This window comes from Neopsephotus bourkii, unplaced genomic scaffold, assembly GCF_033783945.1.
Source record: "Neopsephotus bourkii isolate Nb327-2 ecotype Australia unplaced genomic scaffold, CSIRO-AGI_Nbou_v1 NB_250, whole genome shotgun sequence".
NCBI lineage: Eukaryota > Metazoa > Chordata > Aves > Psittaciformes > Psittacidae > Neopsephotus > Neopsephotus bourkii.
Window position 1 is genome coordinate 2,093,276 of NW_026900760.1, and position 27,112 is coordinate 2,120,387.

At 39.4% G+C, this 27,112-nt stretch overlaps 2 long non-coding RNA genes across 3 annotated transcripts; both read right to left on the minus strand.

Annotated features, from left to right (window-relative positions):
* Nucleotides 1-4: 4 nt before the first annotated feature.
* On the minus strand, nucleotides 5-3,486 carry LOC133208267 (uncharacterized). Of its 2 annotated transcripts, XR_009724308.1 has the most exons (4): nucleotides 3,191-3,486; nucleotides 2,171-2,363; nucleotides 333-578; nucleotides 5-80 (listed from the first exon to the last, which is right to left on the minus strand). It is a non-coding gene; the product is annotated as an uncharacterized LOC133208267 (long non-coding RNA). The 2 variants fall into 2 exon arrangements; XR_009724307.1 differs by lacking the exon at nucleotides 3,191-3,486 and having other exon boundaries at nucleotides 2,171-2,599.
* Nucleotides 3,487-10,393: 6,907 nt separating this feature from the next.
* LOC133208244 (uncharacterized) lies at nucleotides 10,394-13,541 on the minus strand. The gene is made up of 3 exons (XR_009724302.1): nucleotides 12,170-13,541; nucleotides 10,743-10,924; nucleotides 10,394-10,613 (listed from the first exon to the last, which is right to left on the minus strand). It is a non-coding gene; the product is annotated as an uncharacterized LOC133208244 (long non-coding RNA).
* Between the last annotated feature and the right edge of the window lie 13,571 nt (nucleotides 13,542-27,112).

A 27,112-nucleotide genomic window follows, 5' to 3' on the forward strand; every position in this document is an offset into this window, starting at 1 on the left:
CATGGGGTTGTGAAGAGGGTTACACTGAACTGGAATCCTTATTCTCGGCCAATGTCTTGCTGTCCCTAAGTACCTTCATGCTGAAAGTGTGAAGAAATTAAACAAATTAGTAACCAAATACTAATACCTTAAAGGCTCATGGATTTAGTAGCTCTCCATGAATCCAATTAATCTCTGCTCCATTTTCCACTCATGCAGCTGCTGAATCTGATTTTTGGTATTTGTGATAGCATTTCAGGGTGATCTCAGCCTCATGTGGGTAAGCTGATATGGTTACCTGGTACTGTTAGCCTCACACTATCCCTGCTCCCCAAAACATCCCCAGCACTCACCTCCAGCTTTCTTGTGAATTTTGGTTGTTTCTCACATAACTCCTCCTTAACCACCTGTGAATTCCTCACAGTACTCTCTGTAAAGCTGCCAGCTTCTCACTCTGTGATCTTTTGGGTCCAGCAGTTTCTTGTGCCATGTCCAGTAGTTTCTCACATCTTGCTCTGTGCACCCCAGGCCAGGGCACAGGCAGTGGTCCCATTGCCTGCAGCAGCCTTGGCATTCAGCATCACTACCTCAGCCCACTGCTGTGGGAGAGAAACAGTCTGCTAGGAATAAACAATAGAAACTATGGCATATAAAAAGTAAAAATCATGAGGTTTATGGATTAAACATGATACCTTTTTCTCATGCTTCTTAGTTCCTGATCACTTATGGAAAGAGTTATTAAGTGAGAGAAGAGAATGTACCATCCTGTCTCATACAAATGTAAAGCCTTCAGTAAATAAGGGCTTGGCAGGGACAAAGATATCTGTGACCAGCCCAAGGAACTGGAGGCCACTGTGGGAAGCTGCTTTAGTGGATGAAGGGCTCAGGTCTGACAAAACAGAACTTGGAACCAAGAAAATTACAGTTTAGGAGAAATGTCTTTGAATGAGGAGGAATGGAAAATTAATAAAACCACAATGATTGTAGGAGCCGAAGATAAGATTATACATATAAGTTTTAGAGAGGTCCTCAGAGGAAAATAAAGACATCTCAGTGTAAAAAAATCGCCTACAATAGCAAAGCAGATAGGCTTGCAAGTGTATAGGTCTTTTTGCAAGCAATTTTGGAAAACCAAGCTATGCATATATATTTTGTGGCATTTTTGTTGTAGATGGTTTTATCCCATTTTTATGATTTTAGGATTAATAAACATTATCCAAGTCAAGCATAAAATAAGCAGCACCTCATTCAGCACATTCATTGGAATTTTCAGTGTATTTATCTTTTTCTGCTGGGAGCATGGTTTAGCAATGATTAGAAAACAATATGGCAGGAAACTCTTGATGTTTAACGTTTGAGTTATGTATCACAGATTGTCTCAAATTCTCTGACTTTTTAGATTTAAATCTCTTCAAAGTTTTCCTGAAGTTTTTGGCACAGTTTCTACAAAATGCGTACAAGAAAGAAGATTCATGGAAGACTCCAGCCGTCTGTTATTGTTTAAACACTGATGTTTAAGGTTTAAATTTACAGGGAACAAATCATTCTACATCAAAACTAAGGTGTTGCATGTTTATTTACAGACCAAGCTCCGGTAGTAATGTGTATTTGTCATGGAAACTGATTTGAATTTAATTCTAAACCCTGTTTTGCACCAGGAAAATGTGAGTTTCATTTTACTTGTCTCTGTTTTCAATTATAATTTGACAAAAGAAATAACCGCATTACCTATTTGATTTGCCAGAACTTTATCCCAGCACCACCTGTTGAGCCCTCGGCACTCGAATCCTGACATATAGCAGAGAACAAAATTATGCAGTTGGCATACTAACCAGCAAGGATGCCAACAAAAGCATAATATAGCCTTTGTACTCAAAGTACAACCAAATATATATTAAGCTACCAACTGCAAAGGTTTAAGCAAGCCACATTTAATTATACATGAACATATCTTTCCAACAACTAACTCGGTAGAAAAATGGAATGGAAGTTAAAAAGGACCCTTTTTGTACATCTTGCTTTGGTAAATATTGCAAGCTTAAAATAAATAAAGTTTCGTAACACCATAGTAGATTTACATTAGAAATGGCAAGAGGATAGCCAGCTAGCTTATACAAATAGAGGAGTTCAACACTATCAGCTTCCCAGTTTAAACAGATGCCCCATGTTCATTTCTGGCAGGGGAACTGACCTGGCAGAACACTGGTCTCCCAGGAAGGTGGAAGAAGAGGCTCCCACCAGTAGTTCAGGCCAAAACTTATCTTCTGTAACTAGCTGAGACCAAAGTACTGGCAGACAACTATGTCTCTGGGATGTGTTTCTTGAAGCACTGCTTTGCCATAGAAGTAATCACAACAGCTTTCCTGGCTCTTCTGACCTGAGATCTGCACAGCAGAGGAGACAGAAGATGAAGAGAGATAGGACACATCAGTGGGGATGAGGCAAAACCTCTGCTCCCCAGCTCTATAGAGGTCAGTGAAGTCTGCATGGGCTGTGAACTCACATGGGATTTACACACTGAGAAGGGCTACCAGTGGTTCTAGCAATGATGCTAGGTTTTCCAGAGTTTGTCCAAAGATATGAGTTAAATCACTGCACCATTTTAAGGGACTGTTTTTAAATACTGAAAAGCTGATTATTGCAGTGACTGTTGGCCAGAAAAACAACATTAGATGTAAAACAAGGATCGTGTTCCAAGGTGAGGAGAATGAGTCCTTATTCCTGCTCCCCCAGAAATCACCAGAGTTGCCCTCAGGCAGATCCAAGGATGAGGACATGGTAAAGCAGAAAGAGCTAACTGACCCACAAGGAAATCCTCCTGATGTATTTCTGCAGGGCTGAGCATACAGGTTCTGACACGGGCTAAGGCTTTTGTCAGTAGTTTCATATGAAGCATAAATGAAAGACCATTAAAACTTTGGATAAAGAAACAAAATACTGTAGATGAAGTGAAATATCTAAAAAATCATTCAAAGATGATGAAGTACAGCTTTAAAATAGCTTGAGGGGAAAAATAACCCCAGCCAGTTTTGTAAACAAGGAAACAAACCAGATGTAAATCATAGAGCAACCAAACATTTTACTTACTGTGCTAACTTTTGCACTCTAAGCTACTTAACTCATTATTACCACTGTAAGCTTGTACAAGACTAAACGGAGCAGGTACCTCTTGGCACTGGTTAGCTGCTACCAGATATCAGGCATATGATACCTGAACAGGACATATGCAATCCAGAAAATGGGAAAGGCCTCTGATAAAAAGTGGGACATTCCAAATTTTATCCAGAAAAAAATGGGGAATAATTTTGCATGTGAATTGCTTTCTTACCAACGCATTGCAGCAATCAGCATTCAGTAGAGGTTGCGGAATCTTTGTCTTTGGATGTTTCAACTTGATTGGATGCAACGATGAGCAACCTGATGTAATGATAACTGCTTGGAGAAAGGGCTTGGACTAGAAGACATCCAGAAGTTTCTTCCAGCCTAAACTACCTATGATTCTAAAACTGACCTAAAGAAATCAGAAATATTTTCCTTACAGCTGTTCTTACATTAAATCTTACAGAAATACCTTTTTTTTTTTGGTCTTATTTGTTTAAAAGTTGGAATTAGGTATTTACTATTTATAATAGTTTATAAATTACCTTCTTTTAAGTAAATATGTAAATGTAATTCTATTATTTCTTCACTTTTGTTTAAGGGATAAAATAGAAGTAAAACCCATAAATGGTCTGGTAAATATATGGGTGCCTGTGGTTTAATCCCAGTGAGTGCACTAATTCTCTTTAAAATCTAAAATGGTGGCTTGAAACTTACCTCAACATCCTTATTTTTTTCTGTGCTGAAAATGTAAAGTAATGACTGTTAATGAGAAAAACTTCCCCTCAAATTTGTAATAGAAACTGTAAAACATTTGCTAAGAGATACACCACATCTAGGAAAGCCAAATCTAACTGCTCTCTCCTTTTCAATTGGAAATAGCCTTTGTGGTAACCACATTTCATTCAGGAAAATAAGACTAGAGAAAGTACACATATGGCAGATAGTTTGGCATCATCAAATTCTACATTTCTCAGGTGCCTAACAGCTAAGAAAATGTTCCATCATTTTCTTTCAGATAGCTGATCCCATGTAATATTGACTCTAGGTGAAGACTTCAGATGAAATATCTGGATAGGGTTTGAATAGGGCATTAAATAAGTCTCCTATAATGGAGTCCATCATCTTCTAATTTTTCCCTTGCTCAAAACAACTACAAATCCTTAAATTACAGTACGGAGCTTTGAGTTTCAAAACCATAAACTAGTGAGAAAATTCACCCCAGGAATGCACTGCATTGTTTACTGCATTCCACAATATGTCCAAACATACTCCATAGTTTTACAAAGACGCTGAAAATACCAGCACACTTCCTTGCCCAACAGACATGCAAGGAAGCTGCAGGTGGATTGGTAAGTATTTCAGCTTGAAATGGAACTTTTGACATGTAAAACAGCCATGAAAATTATGAAGATTTACAGGTAGATTACAGTGAGCTACTGTAAGAGGCAGCACCTCTTCAGGGAATCTTTCAAGTCTTCGCTGAGTAACCCAGATGCCTCAGACACTGCTCAGCTCCATTGCCATTCAACAGGTAATTGCTATTAGTCCCCTGTATTATCATATAAAGTGGAATTCACTATCAAATTTTATTCTATTGAAATCTGGACCATTTGGGAAGAATTAATGATTCTGGAATTAAACCTCAGTGGTTCTTACATTGGTTTTGTGTTCTGTGTCAGCAGCACTGCTCCAAGCAAGCTGCCCCAATTTGCATCACATTTATCTGATTATTTCAGTATTCTGATAGCACACATGTATCCTTTAGCAGAAACCAGTGACCCTGGGGATCTTTTCACTTTAAGCTTGAGTTTACCTGTCACAGAAGGTGACTGAGGTCAGTGGGCTTAAAATGACTCATCTATAACCCACATTCCCTGAAGGGATAAATTAAATCCAAGGAGAGTGCCTCATAAATTCCCAGGGAGATCTTAGTATCATAAAACCAGACTTGACACCACTCCAAAGTTTAGCCTCTGCCATGAAAGAGAGGAAGCAAAATCAGCTTCAGTGCAGATCCCGCACAAGAAACACCTCTCAAAGTACTACTGAGCAGTCTGTGCCCCCTTATGTTGTGGCAACTTGTCATTGATGCCTCTGTCAGCTTTCATGGACAATGAGGTACTGCAGCTGATTAAAATGGGAGAGAAAAAGAATGCATGCTTTCATAGTTCCCCATCTAGTTCTCTGTATCTCCTTCTTTAAGTCATTATTTGTGAAGATACTTCTGTAGAACTGGGCTCAGGGTGGTTGATGCAGGGCACATACAAGTGTTTCTATAGAAAAACCCTACCATATTGAATAGAATTCCATCAAAACAGCTCTATGAGCTTAATGGATTTGTAGAATTAATCTTGGTATAAGTTTTTGAACCACCTATTAAAGATCTACATCAAGAACAATATTCACTATTGTGTTCTATGGAGTTTTTTGCTGGAACTTGTCTTATTCTGCTTCCTGCCCATCATAATCACATCATTCCTGCTGCAACCTGAGCTGTTCGCCATTATGGAAACTGGTTGAGATTTACCCAGTACTACTTCCCAACACAAAGTGATTTCCTGTCTCAAATGACCAAACTGTTGCATTGAGAACGAGCTTATTTTCACCATCACTCTCCGAGCTAGCAAGATGATTCATCAGTTTGTTTATGCACTGAAGGCTGCCAGTGAGGAGCATGCTTTGGTAAGGGGCACTAAAATGGGTGATGATTTCATTTGGCAGCGCCTAATACTGACTGTTTGCATTGGCACCCATTTAGGCAGCTATGTAGACTAGGCAACTCAAGAAACAGACATGAAATTATTACTATAAATTGTCTTCAAAGAATTGTCTTGATTCATGATTGTTTTAAAATATATAAACACATTTTACCACAATGATTTTACCCATTTCCAGGGACACTCAATACACAAGAGACTTTTCCCCTTTATATGGCTGTAAAAACAAAACCACTAAAAGGCTCTTGCCAAACTTGTTCAAAGTCTACATGGATTTAGTCAGACAAATGTAGCGGAAAATTATATCCAATGATTTGGGTACTGGCCCATGCACCTCCTTACATCTCAACGTGCCTCTTCCAGATTTTAATGCAGATTTCTAAATTAAGTTCATTTTTGTTTGGATTATAATATTAAAAATATAGACCATATGGAATACAACATAATTTTGGCTCTGGAAAATGTACCTCTTCATGATGCTTTTTCTTTTTCCTAATTGGAAATAGTAGCTAGTGATTTCTGCTCTGCTTTTGTTGAATGCTGCCTGTTTAGGGTTATCTATTGCCTGCAGGAACAATTGCCCCTCACGTGCTATCGAAACAGATCACCTTGTGATGGAGCTAGAGATGACACAATGCTCTGCTGAAGGTATCTGATACAGTGACAAAGGCTTGTTCTGTGTTGCTACCAACTTCATTCAGTTTCCAGGTGCTGGGTAGCTGAGTGGTATCAACAGGGTATTCTACGGTACTTTTTAACGGACTATGACATATGTTATTGACAATAATTTCTCTTTTCCCATTTAAGATTAATAATTTCCCATTTCCCTTTAAGTTTCAGCAATATACAGGAGAAGGAAAAATAACCTATTTAAAAATCCTAAAACATTATTTAGAATAAATACATTATTTTGCATGCTTATGAACTAGTACAATTTCAGATTTTTTTTTGTGTCAATGGCAAAAATCACAACAGAAATATTTTACCAGAGGGAAAGTTTGCAGACAACAAGCTAAGATATTTGCTTGGTTGTCTTTGGCACTCCTGGTATTTAAATCTGGGGTTCCAGGACTGTCGATACGTACAGGACTCTTAACAGGAGTTATAAGCAGAGATCAATAGTTATTCCTATAGCAGGTCATCAGGCACATAACTGAAGTGGAAGGCTGTGTGTTTGACCTCTCTTCTACCTCGACATATAAATCTGAGGGTAGGGCAGCCACGTCGCTGGTCTCAGGCTGGGATCCTTCTGGAAATTCCTCCATTAAGTAAAAACCCTTGAGGAAAGAGTCAATCCATTTAACACAGCTTGGTCCTACCATGTGCATAAGAAGCACAAACACAGCTTTGACAGCTGCTAATACATGACTGCATTCACAGAGAATTTGAGCTTCACTCTGCTTCCTGGGTTACACTTGTGGGTAAAATCTGGAAGGGAAGGTTTAGTAGGTGTCATTAGTATGGTCTAAAATTCAAAAGAATTACCCTCTGATGGGAGAATTTCCCCTCCTGAAAGCCCCACCTTCCTTTTAATGATCTTTTTGAGGGCCAGGAGACTCTGCTACTCAGTAGCAAAAAGGGAAAGCGGTTATAGGGTTCTTCACCCATAGCGTGAGGCTTCAAATCTCTCCGACCTCGGCTGTAACTGCAGCGGTTTGACCGTTCCTGGGTTTCTAACACTTCTGTACAGGCACAGTAGTAATGTGCCTCTACCAGGTGGCAATCATTTCAGTTTGGGAACCAATCACTGTAAGCGCAGCTGCGAATCTACTCCGTAGCGAGGACACCCGCAGTACCTATCTCACTTTTTGCATGTACAGCGATTACCTGAAGTAACCCAGGAGCTGACCTCGGCTGCACCCAGCTACAGGCGACACAACCCGCCCGGTGCCGGCTACGGAGCGGCTGCGTGCCCAGGCGGCTCCTGCGGCTGCTCGCGTGGCTGGCAGCAGTCGGCAGCAGCACCGCAAACCCCGGGTCCTACCGCCCGCCCGCCCGTCCGCCTCTGCGCCCTGTGCCCAGCAGAGGGCGCTGCCGGTCCTGCTTCGCCACGGGCCGGCACCCGGCGGGCACTTTGGGTGCGCCCGCGCGGGGTCCTAACGCGCCCCGTGCCGTGGCCGTGAGGCTCCGTTTTCACCTATGTAAACCCAAGAAAGGTTGGAATGCACGCGTTATGTTTTCATGTGCAGAATATACATCAGGAGAAATGCGCGCAACCCAGAACCTAGTCCCTAACGAGGTAAAAAATACTGAAGTTACCATTTAGAAGGGCCTTTAGATACTGTTCAGATAAGATGCTATTTAGAAATACCTTCCTTGGGTGGATTATCATTACTGGCTTTTATGAGAAATTTATCACCACTCTTGGATTTTGTCCATGCTGGTGACTGAAGATAGGCTGTCCAAAAAGGGCGTTACATGTCAATAGTTTAATCCGTGTCGTGGCCCCCCCTCCCCCCCCCCCCCTTCTTTTTTTCCTTCAGCTGAGAACTTCTTGCTAAACTCCAGGGACGCTCTGGGCAGAAGATATAAACAACGTCCCCTCCTCCCTTTTCCTTTTATTTTTCCCAGAGGTTTTGTGTTTTCTGGATTATCAGGAGTTGTGAAAACCACCTTCACCCACAGCCTCATTCAGTCTCCTGCTTTAACAGCCCTGCGTGCCCTGGGAGCTCTCTGCCATGGCCAACAGCTTCTCCACTGAACTCCTCTGACAAGGGGCCTGCACATCCCCAGAGGCCTGGGATACCAGTACAGATTATACATCCCCTTTCCACATTCTGGGTCATGTCCAAAGCTTGGAACCTAGCAAAGGGATTTCTAAAACCTCTTCCTTAAATACCTCAAATGGCAGAGATGAAAATAAATCTGGTTTATGACCTGGAGCTTCTTCCTCTATAGATGTGTGTTTTACTGTGCTTCTCCAGTGCTGCTTTGAACTTTGTTTCATAAATACCCACATATAAAACCCCACAGAAACCTCTGGGTACATTTATACTATTCCTCTGTTCTTTGATTCCTTAATAAGAAATAAACTGAATCAACCATCTAGGTTTGCCTTTCTTTGCTTAAAAAATAATGAAATATGACAGTTTATGGCTTTTCTCCTCTGGATGGCAGTAACTCCTGCTTAAACATTCATGACCCGTGACTGCAATATCCCGCAGCAAGGGATTTCCTTTTCTTCGTCAGTGTTCTATCCAAAAGAAACATTTAATTTCATTCAATGTTTTTTCAAATCTAAATTTGAAAGCCAAGTGAGCTTTCAAATAAGGAATCTGTTTAATGTAAAAGTCTAATTGCACGAGTTCTATGTATAAAAACAGAACAGACATCAGAAGAAAGGAACTGATGCTGGGTATTTGTACCTATTCATATATGATTACACATTTCATGAAAATTAATGAATGTTGCTGAGAAAATCAAGTTTCTTGACATTAAACAATGAAGCAATACAAAAGATACAGAAATGTCTTGACCTGAGAGCATACCAGAACATCTGCCCATTCAAAATATTCTCATCATAACACAACACCACATCTGGATTCCTTCACTGTTCATTTCAACATGAAAATTTAAACCAGAAAACACATCTAGTAAAGGTCATTTACAAACACCCACTGTGCAGCCATGTAAGTTAGTTTAAACAAGAAGTATGAGAGGGAATTAAGCCCTCCTCCCTTTTTTAGTAACAAAGCTACATTTACACATAAGACTCTGGGCTTCTCACCAGCCAGGACTAGCTCTTGCCTTGTTTTATTGCTGGTGAAAATGGTGCAGTCCAGAGCAACAGTTTCTGAAGATGACTGCCTATATTTATATAACTGAATCTGCACTTTGGGGATGACTTAAGTCCCTTGACAGCATCTCACTGACTCTGGCCAGCTGAGGTCTGTCCTTCAGACCCAGAGCAGCCAGCCTGCTCTCTGGGGTGCTGCAAGGGCATTGCTCACCAGCTCAGCACAGCAAATGGTGTCTGTGTTTCCTAGTATATATTACTCTATCAGGGAAAAAGTAACTGATTCTACATATACATTCAGTTCTTGGTCTATGGGCTGAGATGGTCAATAGAAATCCAAGAGTGGTTTTTGAGAAAAGGGTGTTTTTCTACTAAGAGCTTAATGCTACCAACACACATGCAAACTCTGTATGTTTTCAAATGGAGAAAAATACCTTGGCTCCTAGAACTGATAAAAACATTTCTGCTCACATCTGTTTCAGTGGAAAAAATAAATTTGGCAAAATTGGTAAGCTAACATTAATTTCTCAAGAACCAAGACACTATTTACATTTTCCATTCAAATTGTTAGTTCTGCTCTATATCTACCACTATTGTCCTGGTCATCAACAGCATGATAGAATTCTGCCCATTGGTCTATCCTTCCTGTATCTGAATAAGGGAAGTAAAACAGTTTGTGGTAAATAAGATTATGCCATAAAAGGTCTTACCTAAGCATCAGAAGTCCTCTGTGGTGATAGGAACATCAGCTTAGCACTGGAAATTATGTGCTTTGGGAAACTGGGTGTCTCCTGACGAGTTTCTTTGAGAGACAGGAGAACAAACTTTGTTCTGTACTCCTAGAAAAAGAGCAGCACCTACTTGCTGACATGAATCCAGCTCCACAGTGCAGAGGGAAACAACCACTGGCATTCTATCTTGACTTCCATGCTTAATTGTCCAGGTAATTTTCTTGAGGAGCATTAGCAGAGGTGCTCAAGCAGCTTTCACGTCTGAAGATATCAGTGGGACACGAACTGTAAATTACTCCAGGCCATTGCCCACCTGACCTCAGTTTTTTGGAATGTCAGGCAGGAAACCTGAAAAATAAATGTGGGTGTAGGTAAGGTGATATTACAGCTTGCCACAAAGCCGAGTGTTCAGCCTGTCAAAAAGTGAATAGAAGAAGATAAATCACTTGTTGCACTGGTTTTACTGCAGGTTCATACCTTTGAGATTCCCTAATTCATTGCAAAATTTTCTCTGAAGACTTCATTAAGTTCTGACCCTGGCACCCATTTGTCAGCAAAAAGATAAAGCACTTTGAGAAGCTGTCGTAGAAGGTTCCTCCTGAGCACATCTGTGAAGGCGTGATGCTACTCATCCTGACTGATGAGCTCAGGGAAAATACCTAAAAAAATAGAGGGGGAAAAAAGATCCCCAAAAGTAAAGAGACAATTTGTGGCTGGTGGCAGTAGAAGTTCTGTTCTATCCTATTAAACAGGGTGTTCTCTCCCAGCTTCAGTGCGTGAGTTCACCCTCTTCATCAAGAAAGCAGGTACAAAAAGGGCAGACATAGTAAAAATTACTAAATGGATTAAATGGTCAGCTGCAGATTTTTTTTTACTGTATAGTTTTCTAAGTATAAGCTTTGTCCAGGATGCAGGAGGGAGGCTTCTGCCATGTAACACTGGGATACCAAATACCTTGGCTCTCTCAGACCACCCTATGAGCAGCATCCTAATGGTCTCTTTCTGAAAAAGATGTAATTGCTAAACCTCCCATTTCCCTTAGCTCCAGACAATGTCTGTACCTGCTTCCTAGGTGGTGATATGTACACATGGCAGAGCAGACATACAGACAGAACACATGCAGCAGTGCATATGCTTAAAAACACTATTTTTCATCTTGATATACTAAAATGGAGGCTGATAGAAAACAATGATGCTTTCCTGTATGTTTCAGGGTGCCACTGTGACAGCCAAGGTCAGGACAAGAGAAGGCATGCAGAACATTTCAGGCTGAGGTCCAAATCAGAGAGATTTCAAGTTTATTGTGAGGACAGAAGAGCATTGCGCACTTGAATTTCTAGCCGTTGGCAGTATAAGTGTACACAGTCAGAAGGTTAGGTTATGTTAGAGCTCAGTTTGAAATGAGATTTCAAACAAGTTAAAAATTCCTGTTCATTATGAGCTCCTAAATTAAGGGAAACTGCCTAAAAGATCAGTTTCTTTCTGAATCCTGCATAATTCTTTAAATTATGATCAGACGATATGGTCATTTTGCGTACTAATTTAGGAACACATGTATGGGATTTGTGCTAGAATTCCTGATGTCTGGAGTTACAGAACTGCCAGTCATTTGTCAAGAAAACCACTCATTCTGGACTTAATTTTAAAGGAAACGAAAGTCATTTAAAAATCTGCTGGGGACAGCAGCACTATCTCCCAGACTTGGGATGCTTTGCAATCCTGCGAGCTCCAATGTAACTGCAAGACGACCTGCACTCTGGAATGCCTCCTTCTATTTTTCTGACTAACAAGGGCAGCCTTTCAGGGCTTTACAACACGGCATAAGACTTCTTATTTTCTCATGCAAATGCGGTGGTAGAAGTGGACCTCACAGCACAGCCCTCTCGAAGTGATGTCAGGATTACTCTTTTGGTGCTGGGATGACAATAGAATCCCTTCTAGAACATGTTTTCTCCTAGGTGCTGCATGAAGTTCTCTGCAATGTTATGCGAATGGACAGTACTAATGAAATTCACCATAGTTTCTTTCCACTTTGTTTCACCTGAGCAATGTCTTGTTGGCTTGTCTTTCTGCATAGCATCAACTGCTGCTTTTACCTGCAGGAAACCAAAGGAAAAAGTTTCTCTGCATCAGATATGCACTTCTTTTTAAAAGAGCTGCTGTATAAAAAAATCCCCATGCTTTTTGGGTTGCTGGAGTTGCCTGAGGCAGACTTGTCCTTGTTGATAATACATTAAGCACAATACATCAGCATGCCACAGAAAGCGATTTCCCAGGGTTGGCTATGCCCTCTGTACAGCAGTAAGAAAGAATGACTAAGGTATAAAAGGGCATACTGTGGTGAAGCATTTTTGTGAGCGAGGACTGCAAGGGCAGACACATAATAAAACCAATGCCTTCTGCAAGGCATTAAGAAGTTAGCAGGAAAAGAACTATAAAGAAGAAAGCAATCAAAGGCAAGTGTAGAGAACAGGCACACATCCAAAACATCACCTGTACAACAGGGCTGGCTGTTGGGAAAACCCCGATTGATCCAGAAGAAAGAATCCTTTCTTTAAAGCGGTGGCACCACTGGCTGCAGGGATGGGGTTACTTTAACATCTATGGGCTCCCTCCTGCTGAATCTGAAGAATTTATTGCAGAACAATCCGAGCAGTATCTTGGATCTTGGACACAATTAAACCACAGCAGTCCAATGGTCAGGGACTATAAGTGAAAAGAATGGACAGAGTCAATTTGAAGGAAGCCTATGTCCTGTGATAGATGTCCAAGTTATATTTAAACTGGTTTCTTTGTAGATCACCAGCATACAATACCGATCCTCACTGGGGGCCTCTCCAGTTGTACTTTGTGTACCTGTACTTTCTACTGGTTTGTTTTCCTCTGCATTGCTCTCTGCTGCACTCTATGGACCTTGCTAAGGTTGCAAAGGATCGTCCCTGGTACAAGTGAGTTGTAGTGACACTTTTTGGCGAAATTCTATTTGAAAGCACAAATATTCAACTGTTCTTTCTTGCTTCAGCCAACTTTTCACAACCGAGGTGGATGTATTTGATAAAACAAAAACTCCTATGAAAATGAAAATCAGATCTTTTCATACTCTCCTTTGCTTCAAGGGACACAGAAAAACTGGAGAATCATTGAGATGGCACTGGGCTCTTGTCTGACCTATTTTGCATGTTCTATTAGCAGAAGACTGGCTGTTCAATAACCAAAGACCTGAGGATACAAACACTTTCATGGGCAAATATACTCAAATCCTTTGCATTTGCAAAGTTAGTACTAGCAGTTACCAAAATCTGCAATCTTGCAAATTATTTTGCAAGACTGACCAGAATGCCTTTATATATAACTTTTTTCATGCAGTGAAGCTGCACACATTCAGGGGTAAACAGCACATCTTCTCCTTCTTTTCACATCTTTAATGTCTTTACAAAATGACTTATCCCAGTATCATTCTAATGAAATTTTAAAGGCATGTGATTGCTCAGATCTTAAATACAGCACGTCCCCTCAGTGATCCCTCCTCCTCAGATGAGTGTACATAACAGGGTATTTTGAATTGCACTCAGATGGCCAAGATCTTGTGGAGCCATTTCAAAAGCCAAAAATTGCCAGTGCATACAGTTCTTGTCTAAGGGGAATGCCACCACTTCCTTTGGTAACCACTCAACTTAAGGTTGTGCAGTTTCCTGTGGCAAGACAAGGTCATCCATCAAACCCCTTCTGAAAGGTATCTGAGATCTAACCTGCATTTTACAAAGCAGCTGCAAAAAGGACCAGTGGTGCTAAATCACAGATCAGCAAAACCATTAGTGTATCTAACACATGCTTCTCTTGTATTTCCTCTAAGACTAAAGGTTTTCTTTTGGTCATCTTTTTTGGCAGCATAGAGCAAAGAATGTCATTTTTGCATGAGTTAAAGAAATACTCCTTCTTAGGAGTTTACTGCATAAGGAATGGAAGAAAATGACATGGTTCGCTTAGTAAGAATTAACATAGGAGTTTTTTATAAAAAATCATAGAATAGTTAGAATTGGAAAGGACCTTAAGATCATCAAATTCCAACCCCCCTGCCATGGGCAGGGACACCTCACCTTAAACCATGGCACCCAAGGCCTCGTCCAACCTGGCCTTGAACACTGACAGGGATGGAGCATTCACAACCTCCCTAGGCAACTCATTCCAGTGCCTCACCACCCTAACAGGAAAGAATTTCCTCCTTATATCCAATCTAAACTTTCCCTGTTTAAGTTTTAACCCATTACCCCTTGTCCTATCACTACAGTCCCTAATGAAGAGTCCCTCCCCAGCATCCCTATAGGCCCCCTTCAGATACTGGAAGGCTGCTATAAGGTCTCCACACAGCCTTCTCTTCTCCAGGCTGAACAGTCCCAACTTTCTTGTGCTTGATTTCATAGCCTTAAATAGCACTAATCAAAAGTATCTCATTGCTAAATAATAAAGTAATAATAATCATCCCTGAGTGTGGTCCCCTAACTGAAGTCTTTGATCAGCCATACCCATTGGGAAGGGACAACTGCAGTCGAACATTACGGCCAAGACTTCTCCCTACTTCACTTCTGATGGCCAGTTTTCCTTTATTGTTGCCCTCAATCTGAATGCCATGGCTCATTGCAGATTAACACCTGATAGACCTTTGAAGTAGTACATTTGCACATGGAAAATGAAGCCGCTCAGAGCACTCTGACTTCCTCATATTGACAGAACAGATGCAGAGGAAAAAACCCACTCTCTGACCCAGCATTTCCTTTGTTGAAACTCTGTCACTGTGGGAGAGGCATGAAGAGCAGGAGGCAGCAGTGTTGATTTCAAGCTTTAAAACTTAGCTCCTTAGAGGCTGCTTCCAGCAGGTCAGTGCAATGAAGAATGAATGGGGCTCTTTTCACATTCACAAACACAGATGAATTGTGAGCATTCCTGAAAGCATGCAGGGCTCTGATAAGAGTTTTCGAAGGCATGTATTACATCACCTAGCTGCTACACCGGCCTTCTAATCAGCTGGCTTTACTAGCAACAGAACAGACAATAAGCTCACATCTATTGAGGAAGCACTTCACTGTCAGTGGAAATGTTGTTACAGTAATTCATGCTCTAGAGCAGGTGTTAAAAAGGACATCCAGGCCTCAGCTCTAAATGCACCCATATGCTGGGAGAACTGAGGATCTTCTACAAGTCTTGTTCACTGCAAACTTCAGCTCCATGCAAGTTCCATACATCTTAGAGTCTCTCCAATCTCATGAGAAAGAACAAGAGAGAGAGAATAAGTTAGCTAGAGAGTCAGCAGTAATAACTGTTAATAATTAAACACCAACCTGTGAGAAAAGCCCTTTCTAGACATGTTTCTAATACAACATGGAATTAAGTTTTAACAAGGTCTGCTTAGCTCTATAAGGACCTTACACAAAATCTGTAGTGGGAATGGAAAGGAAGGATCTCCTGATCTAGAAAAAGCCTGTGAATATAGTTCCTTTCATTACAATGAGCTTGCAATATCTTGGATTAAATTGGGACAGACTTTGAGAGACTGCAAAGACCTGAGAATACTGAGACACATCAAGCATTCAGTTTTTCATCACTGGCAATATTAAAATCCCTGGGTAAGATTATTCTTTGTCTTGTACTCATAAATAAGGACCAGTTCCACTTAGGAAATGCAATAGCTCAATTTAAAGGGAATTATTTCTGACCATCAAAAGCAGCAGGAGATTGTCTTGCACTGAAAATCAAAGCCAGCCTGCCAATAGAACAGTAACATGCACCGCAATCCATATCTGCGCACCTCCTCTGAGAGAAATCTTTTTTTTTTTTCCTGAAGCAATTCTGGGATAATTCTATCTTTGTCCATTATAAATTCACATATATTTTCACAGGGAAAACAAGGGTCTGATTGGTGCCATTAGAAATAATGCTTTAAGAGATTTCCAAAGATATGTCTTGCTTCACTTCAACAGTGAGTTAACTAAACACTCCACAGAAACTTTATTTTTCCTCATAAGAAACAATAGCTCCCTGTAAATGTAAAGTAAGTCATTACACAATCAAATATGCTGGCATAAAAGTAATCATGCTCTCACTCCTATAAAAAGTAAATATATGGTGCTAATAAAGACATGCCAACATGCGAGAATAAAACTTTTGTTTTAAAGCATATATAACCAAAGAACATTTTATAAGCTTTTAAAATTCATTAAGACTCGGTCCTTGGCTGTTTAGAAGTCTTTCTCAGTGACTGGAGAACCAGAAGACGGGTGAATGCTGCATTTTCATGTATAGAGGCCACAAAATGATGAAAAAAGCCCAGTTTAGCTGAAACTGGGTCTTATTCTTAATAAGTTGCCATAGAAAGAGAGTAGAAATAAGTTTGTCCTGGTCTGTCCTTCCCCTGCAACCCTACCCACTGTAGCTAGCACAAGGGAAGACTTGTTTTTCCACCTACACCTTGTACTCCTTTTAGCTGTCTGGGCTCAATCCAGGAGGATAGGGGATTTTGAAATACTGCACCCTGACTTCTTATGGACTTAGGAACATAACGGCTAATGTGTGTGCATCTATCTGCCAAACAAATGAGTACTCTTTCACCTAAAACATGTTAAAGCATTTCATTGCACTAGAAAGCTGTCATACAAAATTCATATGACAGCTGTTACAGTGGAAATGTCACAGGAATTAACATATAGGAACATCTCAGTAGCACATCTAAAATGATACTCCCTCTCTCAATGCACTCAGCCACAAACATTTCAAAAAAGGAAAGAGGACATGGGCTAGAAATGAGCAAGAATGTTCAGAGCCATATACAAAACTTGCTCAGAGGGCACTGGAGTCCAGATTGTCAGTACAATCCTCTTTGCATCCTAACCCTACAAACAGACCAGTCATGCACTGAGGACATCTCCTCCTCACTTACATGCTCATGCATAAAACTTTTCTATACTTTACAGTAAGCATACTTTACAAGCTTATAACTTAAGGCCTGTGGATCTCTCCTTTTTGGTATCAGTGAACTTGCATGTGATATAACCCAGTTGTTCCAAGTTACTGAAAGATTCAGCCTTCAACACTACTTATGGCTGGGCTTATTCTAGGAGATAACTGACTACCTTAAGGAAGAAGTTCGGCCCTTTTTCTGGAGACTTTCAAACTGGCAAAGCTGCCTGGCGTAATGCAAGTGTGAGATGAGAGGGACCAGCATAATCACTTACAAATGAGGATACAAGACAGGAAGGTGTTCCTACACCTTAAATTTAACTGAACAACATGCAAGTTTAAACTGTCTCTCTTACAGTTAGACTCTGTTATATGATACTTTCTTCCAAAGTGCCTGTTAATCCAAGTCTAAATGTACAATGTCAAGATTTAGTTCTGGAACCGACTTTTACTTCCCATGTAATAAAAATAACTTGCATTGGCCAAAGTACCAGAAAAAGTGTGTATACTAGGTAATACCTCAGTAGCTTTACCAAATCTTCTGCAGGATCATTATTAATAGGAAAAGGTGGATGGTATTCATTGCCTTTGGTAGAGAGTTCATTGACTTACAAGTTAAACAACAGTTATTTCAAGAAAACCAAAGAAACCCCCCCATGGATGATTCCTCCAATTTTTGACCATCTGCATCACTCTGGAACATTTATTTATTTATTTTTTTTTTTTGACAGAAACATTTAATTCTCATTCACAGTTTGCTGTGAACAAAAACTTCAACACTTCTATGAAATTATAAAAGAAAGTGCTGAGCACATAAGGTTCTTGATACATCTGTTAGGGAGGAGAAAAAAATTATCACAGAACCCTAGAAATCTGGGGAGGGGAATAGGAAAACTGAAGGAAAGGGCTGTATTCCAGGGATAAGTGTGTGACTGTGAGGCACAAGCACTTATTCCAACACTGCTCATGGTGCCTTATAACAACATATAAGTAAAGCTTGGGCTATACTTTCCCAATACAAAACTTCCAAAAAGTCCGCTGAATGTTTTCCTCCTTAATTTTTTTTCCAGGCAAAAAGAATGATCTAAGCTAATATATCTCACTACCACTAACAGAGACTGCAACACATTGCTTAGCCTGCACTGCATTAATAGTATCTGGTATCCAAATGATATGAGGCAAATCATATTTCTCATCAGAGGATAGAACCCCATGGCTCAATTGTGAGATTCACATTAACAGATTTATAGAGCATACAGCCATTATAATACCCTCTCACCTAGATTCCAGGGTTTCCTCCATGGGTTCAGTGGTCGTATTTCTGTCTCTGGTGTGAACTGACCACTGATTTGAGCTATGAAAATTCCTTGTTGCCCTATTTAGCAAAGACTGATTCAGATATTTTAGAAAACAGTAATGTATTGTTGCTTGGTAAGGTAATGCTTTGATTTATTCATATAAGTTTTGAAGGATGGCTATGTATAATGTTCTCCTATTTTGACACACAAAACTGTTAAAAGCGTGACCATTTGGCTCTGAAGCATTTCTTTTCTGCCTGGGTATTCTTTGCAGTGCTAACGTCTGGTAATGTACTGTTATATGTTAATCCATCTCATGAGCTGTTCTGAAATAATCTAACCCACTTGGTTTTGACCTTTTTCACTTTGCAAGCCTCTGACTGTTTTCCAGGAAGATTATGAATCCTCTCTGCACTCTGAATTTAAGCTAATAGTTAATGGCCTTGCTTTCCTTTGTTACTTTTCAGGGATTGTTTGGAAATGGTCCATTTGTAGTGGTAGCAGGCCAGAGGTTGAAAATCATGTGTAATTTCATGGCCAAAGTCACAACTAGAGTAACTTGGCATAACTCCACTGATTTCAAAGGAAAAATCCTTTGATAATATCAGTTGGAATAATGGCTAGTTTATTGTACATTAGCTGAGATACTTCCCATGGCTTTGGCCCTCATCTATAGCTTTCACTGTGAATAAGATTGAGCTCCATTTCAATGTAGTTATATCTCCTTTGGGAAATATTCCTTACTTACTACCCAGGCTAGAACATACCAAAAGGCCCAAGAGGAATCTTAAAAAAAATTTACATGGGAAAACTCATCAGAAAGTTCTTAAAATTGCATTTTATGCTTGGTCTCAGGTGTATCCTAGAAGTCTAATTATTAAGACGGCTCTTCAGATAGTACCTTTTATCTCAGTGGTGTAGCGTAACATATGCACAGCTCTAATATAAATTACACACTTCATAACATAAATTTTGCTTGGCTTCTCCAATTAAGTAGTTCTGCAAGTCCTGAGCAAAGTATCAATGTTTCTGAATAGATTATGGTGACTTACACCAGATGATCATATACCCAATTATTTTAAGATGCTTGAGGTTCTTTATGAGTGCAAAAGAAATAATATTGCTGTTTCTTTTGAAAAAGGAAAGCTCGACTAAAAAGGTAGATATTAAGAAAAGTAACAATTAGGCCTGAAATGTTAATAACTGGATATCTTTTCTGAAGATAGTTACAAGTATTTACATTTAAAAGACGAGAAAATCTCTGAAAAAATAGAGAAAAATGGAAAATTGTCTTTTATGCTGTTACTGCCTAGCTCACTTCGTAGCTCCATCACATGACAATGAATAACTAAAGAAAACTATTATTATGCAAACCACTCCAGCACAAAAGGGTATTACATATCTTATACAAAAGGGGATTTCTTTAAAAAGCACAGCACATTCAGTGTTTAGGGTTTGCAGTTGAAATTCATGGCCTTGCTTGCCAATATTATCATGCAGCTGGGTATTATGCTATTGCCGTACACTGAGAGGGAGAAAAAAAAAATCACAATAAAGATTTTCAAATGGGTTCATATTAAACTGTTGTATTCTCTTATGTTGCAGTATCACTTTCAGTGATTTTTGGCATCTGTGCTTTAGCAGAGGTCACAATAAATGCTAGCCACAGAATTTGATTGCAAACAGAAAACGTCAAAACTGCAATCAAAACTGATTTTTAAATCTTTTGATTTAAAAAGTGGTCACAAAAAAAACAGTATTAGAAATTATTTCAGTGTTGAAAACTGAGACATATGATAAGAATGACAAAAATGTTTTATTAAATAGCCATGAGACTGAAGTCCACCTTTCTGTACAGAAGGTTTTTGACAGAATCTTCTATGAGTGCTGTAAAACGACAGTTCATTATTTAAATTTTAATACAGTTCTTTTTAATCTTTCCAGAAATTCTCTTCTATTCAAATAAAAGAAAAATCAGCTGACCCAAACCTTACTAACAATAAAAGATTAAATGTAGTCTCAGAAATCTTCATGATGTAACTATCCAAACACAAATTTGGATGACTCAATTGTATTAGTCTTTACAGGGTTAAGTGCTTCCTGCGTCTTCTGTATGCAATCCAAGTCATAAAACTATTGTGAACCATCTCACTAAGTATCAGTGATTTTTCGAGATGATTTTAAAGGAATGTTTTGTAGAAAACAATAACAACTCACGTAGTACAAGTCAGTTTCATAGGAACAGCTTAAACTGGGGCTGAGGGGGAAAGGCTTTGAGGTGATTTCATGGCATGGATTAGAACAGGAGCCAGTCTCAGACACAGAATACACTATGGGATATCAAAACACTGAAGTCATACTAGCTCTGGGTGTAAAACAGAGTTAGCAATAGAAAAGAGAGATTTGGAAAGCTGTATAGCAACAAATGTACAATTTGAACATACCTTCATGATGTTCTATGTGAACAGTGGACCTGCATTTGTGGTGCCCTGACAATAATTGTACCTGTAACAGACTTGAAAACTTAAATGTCTCTTTGAATTCACATATATATTTATTTACATTATGCTGCACTTCTTAAAAAAGCAATAACAACAGAAAGTCAATCTTTGACATTGTACTATTGGCCCTAGATCAAGTGGTGCTACTGACCAATTTGTGGCACTTCAGCAGCTCAGAGAGCACAGGCATATCATTACCCATCTTCCCTTCATGTGTTACCGAGTCATCTCCAAAACACTTACCAAACGATTTCAGGGTTAATATCATCATTGTCCTCATGCTCAACATTCCCAGTTCACCTTAACTGTTGTCATATCCACATTTCCTGAAAGAGAGAAGGAACAGATCAGCTGGGGTTGTGCTACCCCTGCCCTGTGCACGCTTCTGAGCTTGTGACACTGGCAGTGTAGAACATCCTATCGGACTAGCTGTAGAGTGCCCATGTACAATCTTGTATAAATACTAGTTTCCTCATGCTTCCATTTAAGTATAATATTTTTTTTCACTTAGCAGCTTTCTTTTTCCTTTTAAATTCTTAACTTTTCTGTAATAAGCAGAAAACCAATACAAAATGAAGAAAATGCACTAAACAAGACACACTAATTGCTAGCTGTGATTAATTAGTAATTATAAGCCCCCCCACACACACATAGCTTCAATTGCTAGTGCACAGATTCAATAAAAGCAGACAAATTTCAAAATACCTTAATCACTATTATTTTAATCAACAGATGAGCTTGTCTGTTGTCATTGCTTCCAAAGCAAAAGCAATAAAAACTGAAGGGACACAATAGGATCCTGTTATTTAGACAGGTAAGGAACCAGAAGCCTAACCAAAACCCTATAGCCAGTATACAGAATATTCAGTCTTCATTGCCTATATTTTGCTTTCAGGCTCTCAACTGAGTTGTTCTTTATTTACTTGGCTGTAGCAAAGGAGAGGATTTATTGCTACGTTTTCAAGCATTCTTCAGTTCTAACAACAGGAAGCCAGTCAAGCCCTATGGCAGATTCTTGACCATTTGTGAAACTACAGTGTGATGGCTTTCTAAGGAATTAAATCACAGAGGCTTAATGGCATTAGGGTCCTGGGTATCCCTGGAAGGAGCTAAGAAGTGGGTTTCTCACACTACACTAGAAGACTTGCACTTCTGCCTAACGCAACTTCACTGTGAGGCCATACACTCTCAGTTCTCCCCTTTAAAACAGACCTGCTTGACTTACTTTTTGCCTCAAAATACCATTAAAAGAAAATCTTCAGGTCTTCTAGGCCATGCTATTAAAAAATCTTGCACATCCTCTGTTAATTGCAGTAAGTTCTGCTGAAATGTGGGGGTCAATTCTCACAAAACCGTATCTGCAATAACTATACCATGATCTAAAATTGACAATAAGCTTAAAATCAGGGAACGGAAGTGAACTGCATAGTTTTCCTTTAGTTAAACCACTAGCATGGCTTTAGAACAAGATTTTAAAGTAGCACTATCTAAAAAATAATAATGTTATTCATCACCCCTTCTTATAAGGCCTTTAGAGGTTTTCCCTTTTCCTGTTTGTAAATTATTAGTCTTTCCATTAAAAATTTCTCAGACAGGAAAACAGTAACAATTGATTTACATGAACAAAAGCTTTTCTTAGTTTTCAACCCAGCTTCCTCTGAGATCTCGTTGACCTTCAAAGTTCAACTTCTTCCAAGAAAGTTTTCTTTGGGATTAATAGCCTTCACCATAAAATCATTGAGTGCTATAGCCATTACCAGTACTATAACTAAGGTTGTATCAACATTTCCACATAAACTTATTTTCGAAGATTTATAGCTCAGCTATAAAAATATAGTTTTATGCTGAAACTTGGTAAAAAAAGCTCAGTCTGGGAGTGATTTTACTCTTTATTTTGAGAAATCTGTGGGTGTTTTTAGACTAAAATTCTGAACAAGACCTTGACTTGCTATCTACATCCCATTGGTGCCTTGGAGAAATCCCAGTTTGACTTTCTAAGAGCACAGATCCACTTCTGATAAATTATGGAAAGGCAATGTAAAAGGGTGTTTTAAAAATGGTTCCTCCCTATGTTAAAGATTTTCAAATTGAATCTGCTCACTGCTTCTCTGAAAGACATTTTAATCGTTTGAAAATTATAGTATTTTTTAGACGATTTTAGCCAGACAGACTAACATGAGACCAACACAGTGCTCTGCAGTTACAGAGGGGTCTGAATGTTTCTGCCAACATCTCTATGCAAAGTAATCAATGAATCTGCTGGCTCTTCAGCCACTGGAAATACTAATGAATTTGGAGAACGGCAACTCGCCATAAAGGAGGCCTAAGAAAACCTAAGGTGAGGAACTTGGAGAAAATGTGTCCTCCTCCCTCTTTAACACCCATGACAGTTCCCTGGTGGCTGGGGCTGAGTGCCAGGAGGGACAGATGAGGGAGAGGAGGCAGCAGGCACCTTTTCTCTCCAGCATCCCAAAATAAAATCTTCACCAGAATTAGAGATGCTTTGCAATATATTTTTTTTGAGACAAAAGCCAGCAGAAATACTTATGTTCTCTGTTTTGCACAAGCACCTTCCAAAGAGGTTTAGAAGCACCATCTGGAAAAAAAATGACAGAGAGATACCATGGAATTTCCAGTGTCCTTTGTAAATAATTCCTGTAAAAGGATGACTTGGTCCTGAATCATTGCCACTGGAGGTGGGAATACAAACATGACACAATATGCAAACATGTTCAAGGCTACAGGCTACACATGAAATTGCTTCAAAGAAAAATCTACTCAGCTAAGATGATAACCCCGTGGAATACAATGTTTCCCATGACTACTCATTCATTCCACAACAGAAATTTGAACAAAGCAGAGACAATACCCCCAAAATTGGTCACTAAAACTAAAAACGTCCTGCCAGTCTTTCCTCACAAGTATAGGACAAATCCTAATATCTGTGTCCAGCAGCAGGAACATTTCACTTAGCCAGTACAATTAATACCTTACCAATCACTTGCCATACAAAGGAAAAAGCCAATACACCCTCTAGACTACCCCTTTGTTTCAGACATGTGACTACTACAGCTGTGCCTGCAATCCAGACAGATCACCCTTGAATTCGTTCTGTTCTGTTTTCAAGCAGAAATAGATAGGTTCCAAACTACAGCAAGGCAACATCCTCTGAAAATGAGGAACAGAACTGACAGTACTGCATCTGAGTAGGAAATACCAACCTTCGTATATTTAGGGAGTGCTCTATTTGAATCTGATCCAGTAATCTTTTTTTGGGAGCAACTCATTATAACTAGACATATTCAGTCCAAACTCTGAAACTTCCTTTGAAGGCATAATGGCAAGGCAACCTCACAGACAGGATTAGAAAGAAGATAATAAGGTGTTTTTGCAGATGTCTAAAGAAGCTCTTTCCAAATGTGAAGGATGGCATGGGATAAAGCTTGAAACTGAACAACTGAAAAGTAGATGGAGGAGGCTGGTATCATGGGCTAAAGAGTGAAAGAAGTGATTTCTTGATCCCAAGTGAAGGATGATAGGTTGGATGAGGTGAAGCTATGAATGGCTTTGAAAGTGAAGACAAGCTGCTTATATCTGATAGAAAAGGAGTGTTATATTTGGCAGTCAAAGTGATGGGCTAGAAAAACGATCTTTGCAGTGCTGTATAGAATCATGACAGCAAAACTGAATTTTCTCAAAAGCAGAGGAATGGATAATCAACCATGCTTAGTGCTAATTTACATATATATCAATTCTTGCATAATAAACATCACTGAGCAAGTTCTATAACTCACTTCCAAAAAGACAAATATTTTAATGTGTTTTTTTTTAAGCTTACACTGAAGTATGTTGCATAAGAAAGTGGGCATTTTGTTGGGTATTTCTAATAATGCTGTTTCCTGTCAGTATTTTTACTGCAAAATTCTTGTAAAATTTCTAGTTTAATAAAAAATTACTTACAAAAAATCCTTTTTACATGCCTTTTGTTGTTTGTTTTTGGCTAAAGCTTTTCATTTAAATACAGTACCTGAAGGCATTCAATGCTTCTGTCCGTAGCAATTACCTAATATCTTAGCTGGTGGTCTTGGTTTATTCCTTTCTGGACTTGGGTAGCAGAGAAAGGTTGTTCCAACTTGGAGACGACTCTGGAAAGTCAGTACAGGATAACACAGACATCAAGTCACTAAACATACCACCTCTTAGACATACAGATTTAACAGCACTTCTCCACTTTGTTTGGAACAGTATTACATTATAGTGGTTTTGGTTGTAATACATAAGAAATTAATTTTATTCCCCGTTGTAACATATCCTTCATTTCCCCCATGCAGAGACTGACTGCTGCACGCACATTCTTCCAGGGCAAGGCTTTTCCTATTAATAGACAACTTGGCTTCACACACTGAGATGAACGAACAAGGTTTCGAGTGCCTGCCTAATTTAAGCAGACCATATGTCATAAGCTGTAGTATCCTGTTAGTACAGAATAAAATAAAGCAAAATTGAGAGGAAAAATAGCTTTCCTACCGTTAGCTGACCTCCCAGACTCAGATTTGCAAGATGTTTATTTAAGTGTGCTCAGAACTATTTACTTATTCTGTGCATTACATGAAGTGATGCACATTTCTAATGTATTCTTAATGGGGATGCTCTCTCGGGAATAGAAGTTCAGCGCATTATCACAACACAAATAATTACTTACTGATACTCATTTTGTTTTCTTCCCTTCCTTCCCTGGAACTGCTTTCAAAGTGTGGCTAATTCAACATTTTTCTGCTTTGGCCTTCCAAATTGTAAAAACTGGAATACTGTTGTTTACTATTTATTTAGTATCCTGTGGTTGAAAAATATTTCAAACTTTCCTTTGCTAATATAAAATATACTAGTGGGTGAATATAATATTTTTAAGCAAATTATATTGATCACTATTATTACTTAGCCAGCCCATCTCTGCTCTCTGCTGCCCAGCAGCAGAAACATGGTCTTTCAGACTCTTTGAGTGGTCATATAATAATCAGCATTCCTCACAAATATTTGACTCATTAGCACTAGCAATCACATTTTCCTGCCAAGTAGTGCAGTGCTGGGTGCAAATAGAGTCAGAGATGTAGAAAATGTAAAAATCAGCATCTACTTGATCCAACTTACCCCGTGTGTTTCTACTTTATTTTTTCCTTCTTTGCTTTGTCTTTCTCTTTTTCTAAATATCTCTTGAAATGTACCACTGCCAGTTCATTCAGGTTAGTGAATGGGTCATGGTCAACTGACAGGCATACATGCTTACACTTTGGCAGGTTTTTAGGGTGTGCCATTCTAGTCTTCAAGTTTAAGTCCAGCTTCCATTGTCTTCACAATCCAAATTGGCAGTCAGAGGTTTATGTTGGTATGAAATATAGAAAAGGAAGGAATTTCATAGCTAATGTAACTTGCAATTCCATTGTTTTCTTCTTACACTACTTGTGACCAAAAGCAGCAGAATAAAAGATAGAGTGTCTCAAATGAAAGAGAAACATGTTTGGAGAAGAAAATCTTTTGAGATACAAAGTTATTGGGAATGACGAGGTGTTATGTGCATATGTTTTAACCAATGATCATCTGGCTATTGTCCTGGGTTCAGCAGTAGCAGTCATTTTTCTCCTTCTTGGTAGCTGGTGCAGTGCTGTGTTTTGACTTTCAGCCTGGGAACACAGCTGATAACAATGATGTTTTGGTTTGGCCAAGGAGTTTAACCCACTGCTCTGCCAGGGGGAAAGGGAAACCAGGAAGAAGCAGAGACAGGACACCTGACCCAAACGGACCAAAGAGGTATTCCATACGACAGCACGTCATGCCCAGGATGCAATAGAGAGGGACCCGGAAGGGCTAGGAGACTGCGGGGTAGGAGGAGGTATCGGTTGTTGCTTGATCAGGCTGGGGGGGCGAGTTATCGGTCGGCTGGTGCTGAGGTGCTGTATTCTCTTCCTTTGTTATTTCCTTTATCATTATTATCATTGGTGGTAGCAGTAGTGATTTGTGTTATACCTTAGTTACTAAACTGTTCTTATCTGAACCCATGGGAGCTGCATTCTTTTTGGTTCTCCTCTCTGTCCCTCCAGGA